The 19,962-nt window shown below is 27.1% G+C and overlaps 1 protein-coding gene across 3 annotated transcripts in view; it reads right to left on the bottom strand.

Moving 5' to 3' along the window:
- The window catches only part of Adar (Adenosine deaminase acting on RNA), a 379,994-nt gene that overhangs the window by 340,560 nt on the left and 19,472 nt on the right, over positions 1 to 19,962 (bottom strand). The window lies entirely within an intron of this gene.

Below are 19,962 nucleotides of genomic sequence, written 5' to 3'. Positions count from 1 at the left end.
GAAAATTTTGTCAAAATTTTATTTCTATAGAAAATTTTGTCAAATTTTATTTCTATAGAAAATTTTGTCAAAATTTTATTTCTATAGAAAATTTTGTCAAAATTTTATTTCTATGGAAAATTTTGTAAAAATTTTATTTCTATCGAAAAATTTCAAAATTTTATTTCTTTAGAAATTGTTGTCAAAATTTTAATTATATAATTAATTATTTCTATAAAATTCAGGAATATTTTGGAAAATTTATTATTCGCTGCGCTTCTTTTTTAAAAATAAAAAGAATTTCATGTAAACCTGTTTTATTATACTGAACCGATTTCGAAAAAACAAATCCCCACAAAAAATTTTCCCCAGCCAAAAGTAACATTTTGCTTTAGGAGGTGATAATATTCCCATTATATGGGAATGGACCAAAATACAGACACCTGTAGATTCTTTTTATTTCTATACAAAATTTTATTTCTATAGAAAATTTTTGCCAAAATTTTATTTCTATAGAAATTTCTGTCAAAATTTTATTTCTATTTATTTCATTTTGTCAAAATTTTATTTCTATAGAAAAATTTGGCAAAATTGTATTTCTATAGAAAAATTTGTCAAAATTTTATTTCTATAGAAAATTTTGTGTAAAAATTTTATTTCCAATGAAAATTTTTGCCAAAATTTTATTTATACAGAAAAATTTTGCCAAAATTTTATTTCTATAGAAAATTTTTGTCGAAATTTTATTTCTATAGAATATTTGTCCAAATTTTATTCTATAGAAAATTTTGTCAAAATTGTATTTCTATAGAAAAATTTTTCAAAATTTTATTTCTATAGAAAATTTTGTCAAAATTTTATTTCTATAGAAAATTTTGTCAAAATTTTATTTCTATGGAAAATTTTTTTAAAAAATTTTATTTCTATCGAAAAATTTCAAAATTTTATTTCTTTAGAAATTGTTGTCAAAATTTTAATTATATAATTAATTATTTCTATAAAATTCAGGAATATTTTGAAAAATTTATTATTCGCTGCGCTTCTTTTTTAAAAATAAAAAGAATTTCATGTAAACCTGTTTTATTATACTGAACCGATTTCGAAAAAACAAATCCCCACAAAAAATTTTCCCCAGCCAAAAGTAACATTTTGCTTTAGGAGGTGATAATATTCCCATTATATGGGAATGGACCAAAATACAGACACCTGTAGATTCTTTAATTACGAATTAATTGAAGCTATTACAATCATTGGAAATTATATCAATCTTCAACTTGAATTAAAAAATTAATTGTTAATTGTGTTAAAAATGAATCGTGCAATAAAAAATTAATGGGTTCTCTTAATCTGTGGGAATTATTTTTGTTTTGATTGAAAAGTTAAGTGAATCAATAAGTTTTCTAATTGAATTCGTTTTCAAAAATCAATAAAGATTCCAATTGAAAAAATTTTGGAGATTTTTTTTTGTTGAAAACAGTTTGTTAGTCGATTTGATTTTGAGAAACTTCAAATGTCGTATATTCGAATTTAAAAAAAAATTCAAAAAAGGCGACGTCTTGAATTTTTAATTTTTGTACTTGTACCAGCTATAGTATCTGTTCGTAATCTTTCTTTTTAATTTCTGGTGCCAAAATTATTGCCCATTCCTGGTCTAATACGCAATAGCTGCATTGCCGCATTGCTTTTGTTGTGATATATTGTCATGTATTTATTTCTTCAAAGTGTAATTTTGAATGCTACCTCCGAGTGTGAGAGTGAGTAAATGAATGAGTGACAAAGAGCGTATGTGGTGTTTTTTCATTTCTTGATTGGTTGGTTAGTTGTCTGGTTAGCTGGTTTGAAAGATTAGCACTTGTGGTATTTTAGGAGCACTCACTAATATCCAAAGTGTACTAAATAAATTAATGTGGACATGAGAAGACAAGTTTCAGCAACTATGGTGGTGTTACACCAATGATGGGGTTCATTGCAAACTATTCTGTAAAAGAAAAACAAGAGACCTACAAGAGTATTTGCCAAAACAACAGAGACTCTCTGATTAACAAGCAAAAAAAAACAAACCAAGAAGAATTTCACCATTGCTTTTAGATGTAAATACCTTTCGATGTATTTACATCTTTCTTTGTTTGTATAGAAATGTAAAGCAAATGCATTTGCCTAAGTTTGCTCCTAATATCATTGTGTATGTGTGTGTCTCTTAATTATATTCCCAATAACATACAAGTGTTGCAAGAGACTAAACATTTGCCTCTCCTAAATTGCTATATATGAGACATACTTGTTTTGAGCAAATTTATTGAAATTGCACACACACAGCCGCTCTACAACATTACAGCCTTATAGAATAATGTTTGAAGCCATAATCCTTTCCAGATGCAAAAAAAGGACTTCGTTATTATTGCCCTCATGGATTGTATAGCATTTACACGTGCTGAACTTCTATTCAAAAAATAAAAAAATAAACGAAATTGAGTAACCACAAGGGTCTTGTAGATCCTTGTAGTAGATAGGTACTACTCCAGTTTCTAAACATTTGCGTAATGCCAAATTGTTGATGTTAGAACAAAAAAATGCACACATTATTTCAAAAATGTCTTGTTAACACACAATTTGCATTAGGGACAAATAGTACTGGGGAAAATAAAGAGATGTGCAAATGTTAAATATGAATGTAACACAAACTCATGTCAATAAGCATGTCATAGAAATTCTTATATAAAATTTGATATTTATGACATGGTTGTCTTGAAATTTAAAAGGTTGTTTTTGCTAAAGATTGTTATAATGAATGTAGAGGAAGTGAAAATAAATGCGTAAGATAAATTCGTGGTTTGTGTCTCGGACAAAGAAGACCTTCATCCATTGAGTTAAACAGACAATTAATAATTATTTTAATAATGTTTTGTATCAATCACAGAAATAATTAAAATAAATATAACTTGAATATACAATTAATAGGTTTCTTCGGTACTCTCGAATTAAATTTTTAATTAAGACAATTAAAAAGTTAATTTTTTTCCAAAAAAAACCCCAATTAATATTTTAGGACATTCAATTATTTATGGTATGTATATTAATTTACAAACATTACACTTTTTTATGAAAAAAATTTCGTGTAATTTTAGAGCATTTCATATTTTAATATTTTTTAAAGGAACTTTCGATTATTATACACAGAAAAAAATTATGTCCTTTCAAGTTCAAGGACTTTTTAAATGTTTCATTTATTTTCCCAATTTTCGCGATAACGATATTGAACCGCTTCCTCAAGGGTCTACGATAGATTTATAGAAATTACATTTCATAAAAATCACAGTATTAAACATTTTATAATTTAAATATTTAATTCTAAATATTAATTTAGATAATAATTTAAAATAGTATTATAAAATAATATAATTGTACAAAATCTCATTTTACAAGTACCAGGTGAGAATGAGATAGGATTAGGGTGTACCACACAAAAAAAAAATAATTTTTTGTCTTCACTCACTGTATTAATTAATCCAATTAATTTTTAATTGAAATGTGTGCAATCATAGTAGTGATAATATTACCAAAGCCAATTAAAAAATTAATTGTTTCAATTAAAAAATTACTTGATACAATTAAATTTTAATTTGAACAATTTTTAAAATTCAATTAAAATTTTAATAAAATTTTTTTCTGTGTATCTTCATCATAAATATATATAATAAAATTTTGACAAAATTTTACATTGAAACAACATTTTGGCAAAATTTTCTATAAAAACAAAATTTTCTATAAAAACAAAATTTTCTATAGAAACAAAATTTTCTATAGAAATAAAATTTTAACAAAATCTTCTATAGATACAAAATGGTGACAAAATATTCTATAGAAATAAAATTTTAACAAAATCTTCTATAGATACAAAATGGTGACAAAATATTCTATAGAAATAAAATTTTGACAAAATATTCTATAGAAATAAAATTTTGACAAAATCTTCTATAGATATAAAATGTTGACAAAATCTTCTATAGAAATCAAATTTTGGCAAAATTTTCTATAGAAATAAAATTTTGGCAAAATTTTCGATAGAATTCAAATTTTGGCAAAATTTTCTATAGAACTAAAATTTTGACAAAATCTTCTATAGAAATAAAATTTTGAGAAAATTTTCTATAGAAATAAAATTTTGACAAAACTTTCTATAGAAACAAAATTTTGAGAAAATTTTTTATAGAAATCAAATTTTGACAAAATCTTCTATATGTTAGATATAAAATGTTGACAAAATCTTCTATAGAAATAAAATTTTGACAAAATTTTCCACAGAAATCAAATTTTCACAAGATTGTCTATAGAAATAAAATTTTGACAAAATTTTCTATAGAAACAAAATTTGGAGAAAATTTTTTATAGAAATAAAATTTTGACAAAATTTGCTATAGAAACAAAATTTTGAGAAAATTTTCTATAGAAATCAAATTTTGACAAAATCTTCTATATGTTAAGGTGAGTATTAAGTTCGAGTTTAGCCACTAAAATCGCTAAAGTGAAAACTAAATCAGTACGAAAAAAATGCATGAAATTATACATATTTGAAATTATACAAATTTTCACAAAGCTTGTATTCCTTAAAATGGATTATTAAAGAAAAGTAATCGTGAAAAAATGAGGTTTTTGGCGGCTAAACTCGAACTTAATACCCACCTTTAAATATAAAATGTTGACAAAATCTTCTATAGAAATAAAATTTTGACAAAATTTTCTATAGAAACTAAATTTTGGCAAATTTTATATAGAAACATTTTGGCAAAATTTTCTATAGAAACCAAATTTTCTATAGAAACCAAATTTTCTATAGAAACATTTTCTATAGAAATAAAATTTTAACAAAATCTTCTATAGATACAAAATGCTGACAAAATCTTCTATAGAAATAAAATTTTGACAAAATTTTCTATAGAAATAAACTTTTGACAAAATTATCTATAGAAGTAAAATTTTGACAAAATCTATAGATATAAAATGTTGACAAAATCTTCTACAAAAATCAAATTTTGGCAAAATTTTCTATAGAAATAAAATTTTGGCAAAATTTTCTATAGAAATACAATTTTGGCAAAATTTTCTATAAAAATAAAATTTTGACAAAATCTTCTATAGTAATAAAATTTTGACAAAATTTTCTATAGAAATAAAATTTTGACAAAATTTTCTATAAAAATAAAATTTTGAGAAAATTTTCTATAGAAATAAAATTTTGACAAAATTTTCTATAGAAATAAAATTTTGACAAAATTTTCCACAGAAATCAAATTTTCACAATATTGTCTATAGAAATAAAATTTTGAAAAAATTTTCTATAGAAACAAAATTTTGAGAAAATTTTCTATAGAAATAAAATTTTGAGAAAATTTTCTATAGAAATAAAATTTTGACAAAATTTTCCACAGAAATCAAATTTTCACAAGATTGTCTATAGAAATAAAATTTTGACAAAATTGTCTATAGAAATAAAATTTTGACAAAATTTTCTATAGAAATAAAATATTGACAAAATTTTCTATAGAAACAAAATTTTGAGAAAATTTTCTATAGAAATAAAATTTTGACAAAATTTTCCACAGAAATCAAATTTTCACAAGATTGTCTATAGAAATAAAATTTTGACAAAATTTTCTATAGAATCAAACGTTCATATTGATTGAGAGTATCAATTAAAAAATTAATTGATTCTATTAATTTTTGTGATTGATTTTTGTTTCAATTAAGCAATTTGTTGAATCAATAAAATTTTTAATTGAATATTTTTCAAAACTCAATTAAGACTTTAATTGGAAAATTTTTCGTGAAATTTTTTCTGTGTATATATAAAATGTTGACGAAATTTTCTATGGAAATAAAATCGTGACAAAATTTTCTATAGAAATAAAATTTTGACAAAATTTTCTATAGAAATAAAATTTTGACAACATTTTCTATAGAAATAAAATTTTGACAAAATTTCCTATAGATTTTTTGGTTTTTTTTTTTTGCTAGAATTCTTGTCCAAATTTTGGTAAATTGTTTTTTACTTGAGTGGCAACCGTGTCTGAGACTCCATAAAGTTTATAGATTCTTCCAAAGATTATGAAATTATGAGACGATCTAGCGATATCGGTTAGTCTGTAGAAATCACGCTAACTTCCAAGAGAAACAAGCTTGGTGTTGATCCGATGTTATTGAAAATGGGCTATATCAGAACACTTTTAGGTATAGCATTCATATAATCCGATATTCAGATTTGACTTCTTGTGCCATCTACAGCAACATATCCGGTTGAAATTTGGAACATGAAACAATTGCTATATATCGGTACAAAATTATATAAAGCCCCTAAACAAACCGATTGCAACCGTATCTGAGACTCCATAAAGTTTATAGATTCTTCCAAAGATTATGAAATTATGAGACGATCTAGCGATATCGGTTAGTCTGTAGAAATCACGCTAACTTCCAAGAGAAACAAGCTTGGTGTTGATCCGATGTTATTGAAAATGGACTATATCAGAACACTTTTAGGTATAGCATTCATATAATCCGATATTCAGATTTGACTTCTTGAGCCATCTACAGCAACATATCCGGTTGAAATTTGGAACATGAAACAATTGCTATATATCGGTACAAAATTATATAAAGCCCCTAAACAAACCGATTGCCATATCTGACTTCTTGAACTGGAGGAGGAGGAACATGTATATACTACGGTAGCTCTGTGGTGTAATACCCGGGACATGGGTTCAATCCCAGTTTAGACCAAAGAAACAAAAACAATTTTCAGCGGTGGTAACATTTCTGAGTATTTCAAAGCTTCTCTAAGTGGTTTCGTCGTTCACCGTTCAGACTCGGCTTTAGAAAAGAGGTCACTTGTCATTGCGCTAAATATAGATTCTCGGGTAGCACTCATTGATAAAATAAAAGTTCACCAATTGTGGTATCACAATGGACTGTATAGGCTAAGTGAGCCTATAAATATGTGGCACACCTACACGGTTGAAAAAGACTGTTTTTCATATGTTTGGCTATAAACATTATATGTTTGGAACACAAATTTTTAAACACAACATTTTTGAGTGCAAGCATATAATGTTCATAAACTAGCATAACATGTTTGGGACATATATGTTAATATGTTAGAACATATTATGTTTGGGACATAAAATGTTTGTAAATATAATATGCTTGAATGCAAACATATATTAATTTAGAAATAGCCTATAAACATATATGTGTTTAGTAGCTTGGAGCGCTATTTAACAGGGAGCGATATTGAATTAAGTTGGTGGTTGTTGCTTGTTATTACAAAATTAACATTTTATTTTTCCTAGGGCAATTGATCAGCTACTTCTTTGATCCTTACAAACTGTGTGGTCCGCTGTTCGAATCCCCGTCCGGCAAAAGGTAAAATTAAAATAAAAAAAATCATAAAACTGAATAATTTCTTCTACAATGTTTGTATTACAGAAAAAGGTGGTAAGAACTAAAAAATCTCGTGGAAGTGAGAAAGATGTCGGGAAATATACAATTGGGCAGAAACAAAATTTTGAGCATTCAGGTCGAAAACCTATGTTGTTAGCACCTATATTACCTGTTTATTTTCATAATTCATTATGATTGTAAATATATAAATAAATAAATAAAATTTTGAACACAATATTGTTTGGGAGAATTTTTTTTTAAGCATATAATATTTTTGGGTGCAAAATGCTTCCAAACATATTATATGGTCACATAATAACATATTGTTTTTTGGAAGACAACATTATTGAATTTGGATGCAAAAATACAAAATGTTTGGAACTTAGACTACCCAAACATATATTGTTTAGACCAATATGCTTTCAAACATATTATATATTGGTAGAGATCAAACATATAAATGTTTGGGCAATACCCAAAAATGTATATGCTTGAAGCCAAATATGTTCGGGAGTATATGTTACAGAAGCGATTTTTTGTGAGGGTGTACACCTAACCTATAATACGGCTTCGGTGTATATACTTGTTTTCTTCTTTTATACGAATAAGGAAGTTTATTTACTAATCTTTCAATTATTTAATTAAAAATACGAAATATTTCGTTAATTAACTGAAAAATTGATTACAATAACAAAGGGTTACCGATTTTAAATTATGGTTTGAATTCCACAAATTATCTTCTTAGAATTAAAAATGCATACAAAGTCTTATTTATCAATCCTTTCAAATTCCTAAAGATTTTCAAAAATGTCCCCCATTTTTTCCCAAAGCCTTACATGGTGTTGGGATTATACATGGTGATTGGGAAGAGTCAAATATTTTGTAATGGTCCTAAAGAGCAAAACCCATCTAGATTCACATACCAGATTTTGTTTGTTTCTTTCCAGATATCTTAACCAGATATTTTTTGCTGTAACATGTTTAAGGTTGATTTTGAGGTTGAGGTTAGAATTTCTACAACTCGACTGGTTTTGACATAAAATATTCCTGGAGCTCTTCTCTTTTTTTGGCTCGTTTTATGCAGTTTAAGCAAAATTTCCATTTGTTTTTATCTTTTTGTACACCGAACTACCCAACCTAATCTAACCACCACCCAATTGGTTAACATTGGTGCAATGTAAGTTCCCAAAATGGTTTCACAATTTCCAACCATTATACAAACAAGGGCGATGAAATTTAAGGGAGTCACTGGGTAAATATGTGTGTCTGTGTGTGTGTATGGTGATGAGTAAGGAGGAATACATTCTGGCCATATGTTACTCGTTTTGATATTTTCATCGTTTTGGAGTTTTCATCCTTGCATTGGAATACAAGAAAAGTAAAATTGTATATTTTTCTGGACTTTGTATTATGCTCTCCTTCCGTATATTCATTCATCTTCTGTTTGCCCTCAATTTGGGAAAGAAGAGAATTTTATTAGGTATTTTAAATATTAAATGCTATATAAAACAACACATGGAGAAGAATGGACTGGACTGGACTATTTCCCTGTTATCCTTTCTTGGAGTAAGGTTGATGCTGTTGCGTTGTTTTTGTGGTCAAACATGGTTCTTTTTGTGGTTAGAAATGTTGCCATGTTGGTGCATGGTGTGCTTTTTGAACATAATTTTGGCATATGTGTTGGATGCTTTAAATTCTAGCATATTTCCTGTGAGAACAACTCACACTCACACACATCACATCATAACACCTGGGGAAATATAAATCATATTTTTGTGATTTTTTTTAATTAAAAAAATAACTTATGATTTACTTGTGTAACAAACTAGTTTCCTGCTATACTCCCCAACCGAACGAATGTGCTATTGATATAACATTTTGTTGACTTTGACATGAAAATGCCAAAAGAATATGAAAATATGAACAATTTGAAGCATATCTTGCGGGGGCTGCTATTTAGAAATTTTAATCAAATTTGTTTTGTACAAAATGTTATTTTATTAAAATGGACAAGGATGAATTGTTTATTTAGAATCATTACTTGGGCAGTAAAACTGGTCTACATTCATGGAAGAGATTTCCATATGAAGGAATAATATATTGTGTAACTGAATTGTCATATGAGCCTTTTTTGATTTAGGCGAACATTTTTCGGAATTTGTTATATTTATTATATGGCAATACATTTCTGGAAGATTTTAGTATAATATTTGTCTTCGATTCGATATTCATTCCTCGATAGTATAGCGGTTAGTAGACCATTTGCCATGGTAGATTTGTGAATTTTTGTCGATTCGATAAAAATTTATAAAATAAACGCTCATACATACAGACAAAATAAATATTTGTTGTCCAATCACGAAATTAATTGATCCAATTAATATTTTAAGTGAAATGTCTTCAATCAAAGATATGATAGTATCAATTCAAAAATTCAAAAAAACAAGTATATACAGCAGTAAGTTCGCCCGGGCCGAATCTTAAATACCCACCACCATGAATCAAATATAATTGTTTCCTTTGAAAACTCTTCGTCTTTGTGGGTTATTTGATAATATATAAGATTTCAGGGGGTTTGATGACAGATATTTTCCCAAGCAGATCAATTCAATCAGTACACTTCCCGAAGATATATTTAAAGATTTTATCTATGAAGACTAAATCAGATTCCGGATTTATATGAACCCTTTTGGTTAAGTTTTTGGGGAATCATAAACATCTCGTGTAAGTGTGCAATATAAATGATGAAATGACGCCTTGATTTGAAATCTAAAATCTGTAGGCTTTTACCCCAATTATTCAAATGAATACGAGAAGTAAAATATGGACATTTTATATTCAGTTTCAAGCAATTTTCGTGATTAGTGCGCCTTCAATACAATCAAGTAGTGAAATCGGCTTTATTAAAACCACGATTTATATACGACCAAGGACTTAAATCGGGAGATCAGTCTACATGGATGCTATGCCAAAAACATGCACCGATACACATAAAATTCAGCACCCCTAATTGTGGTCCTAAAAACCCTACAGAATACACCCAGAGAAGGAATATGATCACCTCAAACATGTTTTAAGAGCAAAATGTAATTTTTGGGTGGTGACCATGTAACATGGTTTTCGCAACCATGTTATTTTATCGGAAATCATGTATCTGATTTCGGCAAGCAGGTTATATTTGACGAGAACATGTTTCATGGTCACCATAAAAAATAACATTTTGCTCTTAAAACATGTTTGAGGTGATCATATTCCTTCTCTGCGTGTACAGTTTCTAGACGCCCAAGAAGTAAAATGGGGAGATCGGTCTATATGGGGGTTATACTACAAAATGGACCGCACACCTATTTGTGGTCCCAAAATACCTCCAGATTTCCAATTTCAGGCAAATCGGATAGAAAATACAGTTTCTAGACGCCCAAGAATAAAAATCGGGAGATCTGTCTATATGGCGGCTATACCAAAACATGGACCGATACGGACCATTTTCGACACACCACTTTATGGTCCTAAAATACTTCTAGATTTTCAATTTCAGGCAAATCGGGTAATAAACACAGTTTCTAGACGCCCAAGAAGCAAAATCGGGAGATCTGTCTATATGGCGGCTATACCAAAACATGGACCGATACGGACCATTTTCGACACACCACTTTATGGTCCTAAAATACTTCTAGATTTTCAATTTCAGGCAAATCGGGTAATAAATACAGTTTCTAGACGCCCAAGGAGCAAAATCGGGAGATCGGTCTATATGGGAGCTATACCAAAACATGGACCGATGGGCGCCATTTTCGGCACACCTTTTTATGGTCCTCAAGTACCTCTAAATTTTAAATTTCAGGCAAATTGGATAAAAACTATGGTTTTTATAAGCCCAAGACCCCAAATCGGGAAGTCGGTTTATATGGGGACTATATCAAAACTTGGACCGATATAGCACATCTTCGAACTCGACCTGCCTGCAAACAAAAGACGAATCTGTGCCACATTTCAGCACGATAGGCCCATTATTGAAGGCTGTAGCGTGATTACAACAGACAGACAGACGGACATGCTTATATCGTTTTAGAATTTCTCCCTGATCAAGAATATATACTTTATATATTCGGAAATCGATAAAAAAAATTCTATAGAAATAAAATTTTGACAACATTTTCTATAGAAATAAAATTTTGACAAAATTTTCTATAGAAATAAAATTTTGACAAAATTTTCTATAGAAATAAAATTTTGACAAAATTTTTTATAGAAATAAAATTTTGACAACATTTTCTATAGAAATAAAATTTTGACAAAATTTTCTATAGAAATAAAATTTTGACAAAATTTTCTATAGAAATAAAATTTTGACAAAATTTTCTATAGAAATAAAATTTTCACAACATTTTCTATAGAAATAAAGTTTTGACAAAATTTTCTATAGAAATAAAGTTTTGACAAAATTTTCTATAGAAATAAAATTTTGAAACATTTTCTATAGGAAAAAAGTTTTGACAAAATTTTCTATAGAAATAACGTGTTGACAAACTTTTCTATAGAAACAACATTTTGAGAAAAAAATTCTATAGAAATAAAATTTTGACAAAATTTTTTATAGAAATAAAAATTTTACAAAATTTTCTATAGAAATAAAATTTTGACAAAATTTTCTATAGAAATAAAATTTGGACAAAATTTTCTATTGAAATAAAATTTTGACATTTTCTGCAGAAATAATGTTGTCAAATCCATCCAACCATCTTGCAGTCTATAGGGCTTTGCCCAAATAAATTTGACAAACATTCTTTTCCTCTGTTGGTTAAGCTACACTTGTAGTTTATTCAATGTATGGTTTTAAGCTGAAATAAAAAAAAAAAAAACAACAACAATAAAATTTCGACGAAATCTTCTATAGAAATAAAATTTTGACAAAATCTTCTAAGAAATAACATTTTGACAAAAATTTTTATAGAAATACAATTTTGACAAAATTTTCAATATAAACAAAATTTTGACAAAATTTTCTATAGAAATAATGTCAAAACGTAATGTCAAAAAGCTTTGACAAAATTTTCTATAGAAATAACATTTTGACAAAATTTTCTATAGAAACAAAATTTTGGAGAAAAAAATCTATAAAAACAAAATTTTGATAAAATTTTCTATAGAAATAAAATTTTGACAAAATTTTGTATAGAAATAAAATTTTGACATAATTTTCTATAGATATAAAATGTTGACGAAATTTTCTATAGAAATAAAATGTTGACAAAATCGTCTATTGAAATAAAATTTTGACAAAAGTTTCTATAGGAATAAATTTTGATAAAATTTTCTATAGGAATAAATTTTGATAAAATTTTCTATAGAAATAAAATTTTGATAAAATTTTCTATAGAAATAAAATATTGACAAAATTTTCTATAGAAATAAAATTTTGACAAAATTTTCTATAGAAATAACATTTTGACAAACATTTTTATAGAAATAAAATTTTGACAAAATTTTCTATAGAAATAAAATTTTGACAAAATTTTCTATAGAAATAAATTTTTGACAAAATTTTCTCTGGAAATAAAATTTTGATAAAATTTTCTATAGATATAAAATTTTGACAAAATTTTCTATAGAAATAAAATTTTGACATTTTTTATTGAAATAAAATTTTGACAAATTTTTCTATAGAAATAAAATTTTGACAAAATTTTCTATAGAAATAAAATTTTAACAAAATTTTCTATAGAAATAAAATTTAGACAAAATTTTCTATAGAAATAAAAGTTAGACAAAATTTTCTATAGAAATAAAATTTTGACAAAATTTTCTATTAAAATAAAATTTTGACAAAATTTTCTATAGACATAAAATTTTTACAAAATTTTCTATAGAAATAAAATTTTGATAAAATTTTCTATAGAAATACAATTTTGACAACATTTTCCATAGAAATAAAATTTTGACAAAATTTTCTATAGATATAAAATAAGATAAAAATTTTGACAAAATTTTCTATAGAAATAAAATATTGACAAAATTTTTTATAGAAATAAAATTTTGACAAAATGTTCTATTGAAATAAAATTTTGACAAAATTTTCTATAGGAATAAATTTTGATAATATTTTCTATAGAAATAAAATTTTGACAAAATTTTCTTTCGATTACGAACTGCGTTTCCCATTATGGTGAAAAACACGTAGGGAAACTCAGAAATTTCACATTATTGTGAGGGGATAGACTACCGCAGGAATAAGATTTTGTGTTCAATCGAATCTGGGATTGAATTTAGGATTCTTGCATTACCTTGGCACCCGTGATCAATTTGTATGTTACCGCATGCTAATTAAAATAATATTAACTTAATGTTCAAATATTACAATAATTTGGTTGACGATTTTATATTCATATTTATCTTCAATTCGATGTTCATTCCTCGATAGTAAAGAGGTTAGTATTCCATTTGAACCCAGTATTTGGTGTTCGATTGTAACACCGTAGCTTCCGTTGGCAATATTATTTGTATGCAATTATTATTTGAAGATTTTATTTTCATATTTATCATCAATTTGACTTTCATTCCTCGATAGTATAATGGTTAGTTCGAATAGTTTACTTTCATAGCTATCTTCAATTTGATTTTTATTCCTCGATAGTATAGCGGTTAGTATTCCATTTGAATCCAGTATTTTTTGTTTGATTGCTCCACGGTTGCTCCCGTTGGCAATATTTATTTTACCGCATGTAAAAGATAATTTTAAATGAATTAATTTTTTTAATATTATAATAATATATTTGAAAATTTTATATTCAAATTTATCTTCAATTCAATATTCATTCCTCGATAGTATAGCGGTTAGTATTCCATTTGCCATCGTATATTACAGATTTTTTGCCATTTCGATAAACATTTATGAAATAAACAAATACTGTTGTACTATATTATTTAATGGTGTTGCTATATTTACGTTTCCACACCACAATATATATGAAATTATCAATGAGTTTATATTGTACTAACCTACCGCAACACCACATGCTTCTTAGCAATTGTGTTACCAATTAAAAGTCACTGCTGTGAGCATGGAGTAGGAAAAATAAAAAATAAAACAACAATAACCCGCTGGGAATATTGTAGATATCCAGAAAATTAGTATGCCGACAGAAAGTGATTTTAATAAATCAAATTTAAATAAATGATAAAAAAAACGTAGAAGAATAACGAAAATGTCCATATTAAATATTTATCAATGCAGTAACACCATCAAAAATGTCTATAATAAAAAAACATGGACAAAAAAGTCAATTAAGTAATCTATGGGGAAAATATAAAAACATACAATTTTTGTGGGCTATTTAGGCTACAGTCGTAAGGGTGAAGACCTTAACAAATGTCTGCAAGAAATGTAATAAATAAAAAAAGAGCAAATTTATCATTTTGTGATACAAATGTTTCACAGTTATTGCCGAATTTGCTAAAAACAAAATGTAGAGAAAAGCAATTGACATATGCCTTAGTTCGATATACCATCCCTTGGGGATACAAGATTTCTGAAGTATCGTATGTCTTGGCACATGTCCTTCTTTATTTTATATGTGGAAAACATTTTAAGTTGCCAACAAAACTAATTATAGTATTTTCAACCCCCTTTGTAATGGCATACCCAAAAAGGGTAATAAAACTGGTTAAACAATGAATAATGACCATTTGACATTATGACTAAAAGTGCGGGGGTAGGTTGGTTCACCGGAAATTTCAAGATCAAACACTTGCCAAAAAGGTCGGGGTCGAGCACTCCACACTATTTATAAATCATAAAGGAAAGTTTAGTTAGTTTGGTATATGTTTACCTAATAAGGGTCATTCTACGCAAAAAGGAGCTAAGCAGATTTTTGTATTTTCCATTTCTTATCGACGTAAAAGAAACCACCATTTTCGTTACTGCTTTATACACTTAAAGAACAGTTTTGTGAAGAACGAAATTGTAGACCAAGACAGTTTTCTTTTCATGCTAAAAAATTTTCTTGAAAAAACAATTAAGAAAACGTATAGAAAATTGTTTCAACATTTTATATTTCTATAGACGATTTTGTCAAAATTTTATTTCTATCGAAAATTTTGTCAAATTTTTATTTCTATAGAAAATTTGGTCAACATTTTATTTCTATAGAATTTTTTGTCAAAATTTTATTTCTATAGAAAATTTGGTCAAAATTTTATATCTATAGAAATTTTTGTTAAAATTTTATTTCTATAGAAAATTTGGTCAAAATTTTATTTCTATAGAAAATTTTGTCAAACATATTATTTCTATAGAAAATTTTGTCAAACAAATTATTTCTATAGAAAATTTTGTAATGAGTTTATTTCTACAGAAAATTTTATTTCTATAGAAAATTTTGTCAACAATTTATTTCTATAGAAAAATTTTATCAAAATTTGATTTCTATATAAAATTTTGTCAAATTTCTATTTCTGTAGAAAATTTAGTCAAATTTTTATTTCTATAGAAAGTTTTATCAAAATTTTATTTCTATATAAAATTTTATCAAAATTTTATTTCTATAGAAAATTTTGTCAAATTTCTATTTCTGTAGAAAATTTTGTGAAAATTTTATTTCTATAGAAATTTTGGTCAAAATTTTATTTCTATAGAAAATTATATTTTTTCAAAATTTTATTTCTATTGAATTTTTTCTCAAAATTTTATTTCTACAGAAAAATTTCTCAAAACTTTATTTCTATAGAGATTTGATCTACGAAAAAATCTATAGAAAATTTTATCAAAATCTTATTTCTATAAAAGATGTTGTAAAAATTTTATTTCTATAGAAAATTTTGTCAAAATTTTATTTCTATAGAAAATTTTATCAAAATTTTATTTCTATAGAAAATTTTGTCAAAATTTTATTTCTATAGAAAATTTTGTCAAAAAAAATATTTCTATAGAAAATTTTGTCAAAATTTTATTTCTATAGAAAATTTTGTCAACATTTTATTTCTATAGAAAATTTTGTCAAAATTTTATTTCTATAGAAAATTTTGTCAACATTTTATTTCTATAGAAAATTTTGTCAAAATTTTATTTCTATAGAAAATTTTGTCAAAATTTTATTTCTATAGAAAATTTTGTCAAAATTTTATTTCTATAGAAAATTTTGTAAAATTTTTATTTCTATAGAAAATTTTGTCAAAATTTTATTTCTATTGTCTATATTTTGTCAAAATTATATTTTTTCAAAATTTTATTTCTATAGAATTGTTACTCAAAATTTTATTTCTATTGAATATTTTCTCAAAAATTTATTTCTATAGAAAAATTTCTCAAAAATTTATTTCTATAGAGGTTTGATCTATGAAAAAAACTATAGAAAATTTGATCAAAATCTTTGTTTCTATAAAAGATGTTGTTAAAATTTTATTTCTATAGAAAATTTTGTCAAAATTTTATTTCTATAGAAAATTTTGTCAAAATTTTATTTCTAGTGAAATTTTGTCAAAATTTTATTTCTTCAGAAAATTTTATTTTATAGAAAATGTCATTTCTATAGAATTTTATTGTCCTTGTAATTTTGTCAAAATTTTATTTCTATAGTAAAGGGCCTTTTCGGAAACGCAGTGTTGCGCTGCACTGGTGTGCATCACATTCATAATTGCAACATCCGGCAAATTTGTAAGCGTCATATGTTCCAAAATGCAACAATGTAGCATATGTTGCGCAAACGTAATAAAAAAGACGCAGTATAAAAATGGCTGATGCAGAGAACGAGTAAGTATTAAAATTTTCAATTTAGTTTTTTTGTTATATTATATGTTTATAATATTTTTATTATATTTTCATAATTTTTTAGGGTAGAGGTTGATTCCAAGACAACTAAATTAATAGTAAGAGCACGTTTGGATATGGAGGGCGACTTTGCGTCAGGCCGAAAAAAAATCTGTGTTATGGAGCAAAGTGGTCGACAAAATTAAGGAAAATAAACCTGATTTCACGCTCACGAAGGAGCAGACAAATGGGAAATGTATAAATGTAGATCGGTTCATACGGAAGTGATTGAAAAAAACATCATCCGGATATTGATTGACGACTTCAAAGTATCCCAAAACTTTTGGAATTCTTCGTATCGTCTTGCAAACTTGTTGGAGTATTAAATTTCGCTTTTTATACTTTAGATATCTTTTTTTCTGTAAATAACATAGATTTGACCCATTTGAAGAGTCATCTAATTCACAAATGAAATGTATTATATACTAGAGGTCTGCACAATACCATTTGTAAATGAAGAGTACACGTGTACTTGCTACATGAGTACATCTATTTGAGAGAGTCGCAAAACAATTGGTACACATTTTGATGAACACCAAAAGCCACGAGTAACTTCTTGTTGCTACTCTGATGTCTTCACTACCAACAAACACATATTCCTCTTTCTCTCTTATTGAAGTGTACTCAGAGTGATCACGTCGAGTATGTTGCGAGAACAAAACTTCATAGAGTACTCCATGTACCACGTGCAGTTTCAGAAATACAAAAAACAGTTACTCTCCATAATATATGTTATAAAGAACGGCAAACGTTAAGGTAAGTGTGTGACATACATAAATATATGAAATATGTGACATACATACATATCTATGATTAATAATAATGGAAAGTTTTGCTTCGCACATAACTGAGAAATACTTGTGTTACCACGTGAAGTGAAGAGAATCCATGTTGTACTTTTTCTCAAATACTTGCCTTTTTATTGTTCTTTTTTTCGGAACACATATTTTTCCGGATAAGTACTTGGTGGTATTTGACAAGCATGTGTTCTCTTCACTTCACTACTTGCTCTCTGAGAGAAAGACATTGTATGTACTATATTCGACAGCGAATTGCATACATGTAGTGAAAAGTTATTCGATGCAGACCTCTATTATATATTTTTCCATTTGTGGTGTTTTTGCGTTCTAAATTGCAAACAAAATATGCAACAAAAAAGAAGCTGCAACAGCTGCGCAACAAAATCGATGTTGTTAGGTTTAAGTTAGGTGGTAGCCCGATGTATCAGGCTTACTTAGACTATTCACGCCATTGTGATACCACATTGGTGAACTTCTCTCTTATCACTGAGTGATTCCATGTTAAGCTCGATGACAAGGGTCCTCCTTTTTATAGCCGAGTACGAATGGCAGTGAAACCACTTAGAGAAGCTTTGAAACCCTCAGAAATGTCACCAACATTACTGAGGTGGAAAAACTATTTGGTGTTCGGTCGAAGCAGGAATCGAACCCACGACCTTGTGTATGCAAGGCTGGTATGCTAACCATTGCACCACGGTGGCTCCCCACTTCCCTTACTGCTTTAACACTGAAAAATCGTTCGTCTAAAATTTCGTTTCGGAGGAAAGTAATTTTTCTTTGGGTGTAAAACAAGTTCAAACAAAACTAAATAAACAGTAATATTAAGTAAAAGTGTTCTCTTAAAAATAAATAAAATACAAGTTGGTAAGCATAAAGAGAAACCCCCCACATTTCTAAGAAATAATTCTTTTAATTTTTGTAATAAATCTCATCTAATGCCCTCTCCATAGAATAATAATGGTAGTTCTAATGGTACAAAATGATAACACCTCCAACACCACCACCACGAAAATTAGTAAACACAAAAAGGCCAGTTACCAAGTAGTTAGTAACTACCCAAGAGGCGTAGGAGAATTACATAAAAGAGAGTGTATACATTCATACACTTTTACTCAATGCAAGCAAACACGTTCCTTTGCTAGTAATAATAAGAACAACATAGTGGAATGGGGGGGGGGCGGGTGTGGAGGATTCTACACTCATACAAACAATGTGGATATGGTGTATAGTGGGTGGCTGCTGTTGGCACTGGGTGTGGGGACAAATGCAAAAGTAAACAAATGCTCAAGTAAACTAAACACACCAGGGCCATACATATATTCGCATACACACACACATATATATACTCGCTCCTACTCGCAGAAAACTAAACAACAAGTAATCGAGTAAAGTGTATGTTTTATGTATGAATGAATGTTTGCAGATTTAAGAGTCAGTTTTGTATACCAAAGAGTTTGTTTAGGTAAATACGACAAAAACAAAGAAAAAAACACAACAACGAATATATTTAAACAAATATTTATAATTATGTCAGTGTATAAGAAAAACGACAAACAACAGAGTGAGAGAGGTGGTGATAATTTCACAACTTAAACAAGGAACAATGACACCTATTGTAAAGTGGCGACAGCCTATTTAAGAAAAAGGGTTGTTGTTATACTATGTACAAAAAAGAATGGTTAAAATGTTGACACATTAAAGTATATAGGTAGTTTTAAGGGTTAAGAATATTATTTGTTTAGTCACCCAAGATTTATTTTGTTTCTTGAAGATCGAAGTGAAGCTTTATCTCGGTGTTTAAGAACAAATAAATGTAGTAGGAAATGCTACGTAATATTTACGAGATTTCTTTAATTAATTTCCAATTTATGAAAAAAAAAATACTCAAGACGTCTAGTAAAAATTTTTGATAAATATCAAAGTTGTTTGGGTACGCGAACCATT

This window comes from Haematobia irritans, chromosome 3 (genome assembly GCF_050003625.1).
Source record: "Haematobia irritans isolate KBUSLIRL chromosome 3, ASM5000362v1, whole genome shotgun sequence".
In the NCBI taxonomy this organism is placed as follows: domain Eukaryota; kingdom Metazoa; phylum Arthropoda; class Insecta; order Diptera; family Muscidae; genus Haematobia; species Haematobia irritans.
This window is presented reverse-complemented; position numbering and strand designations above follow the sequence as displayed.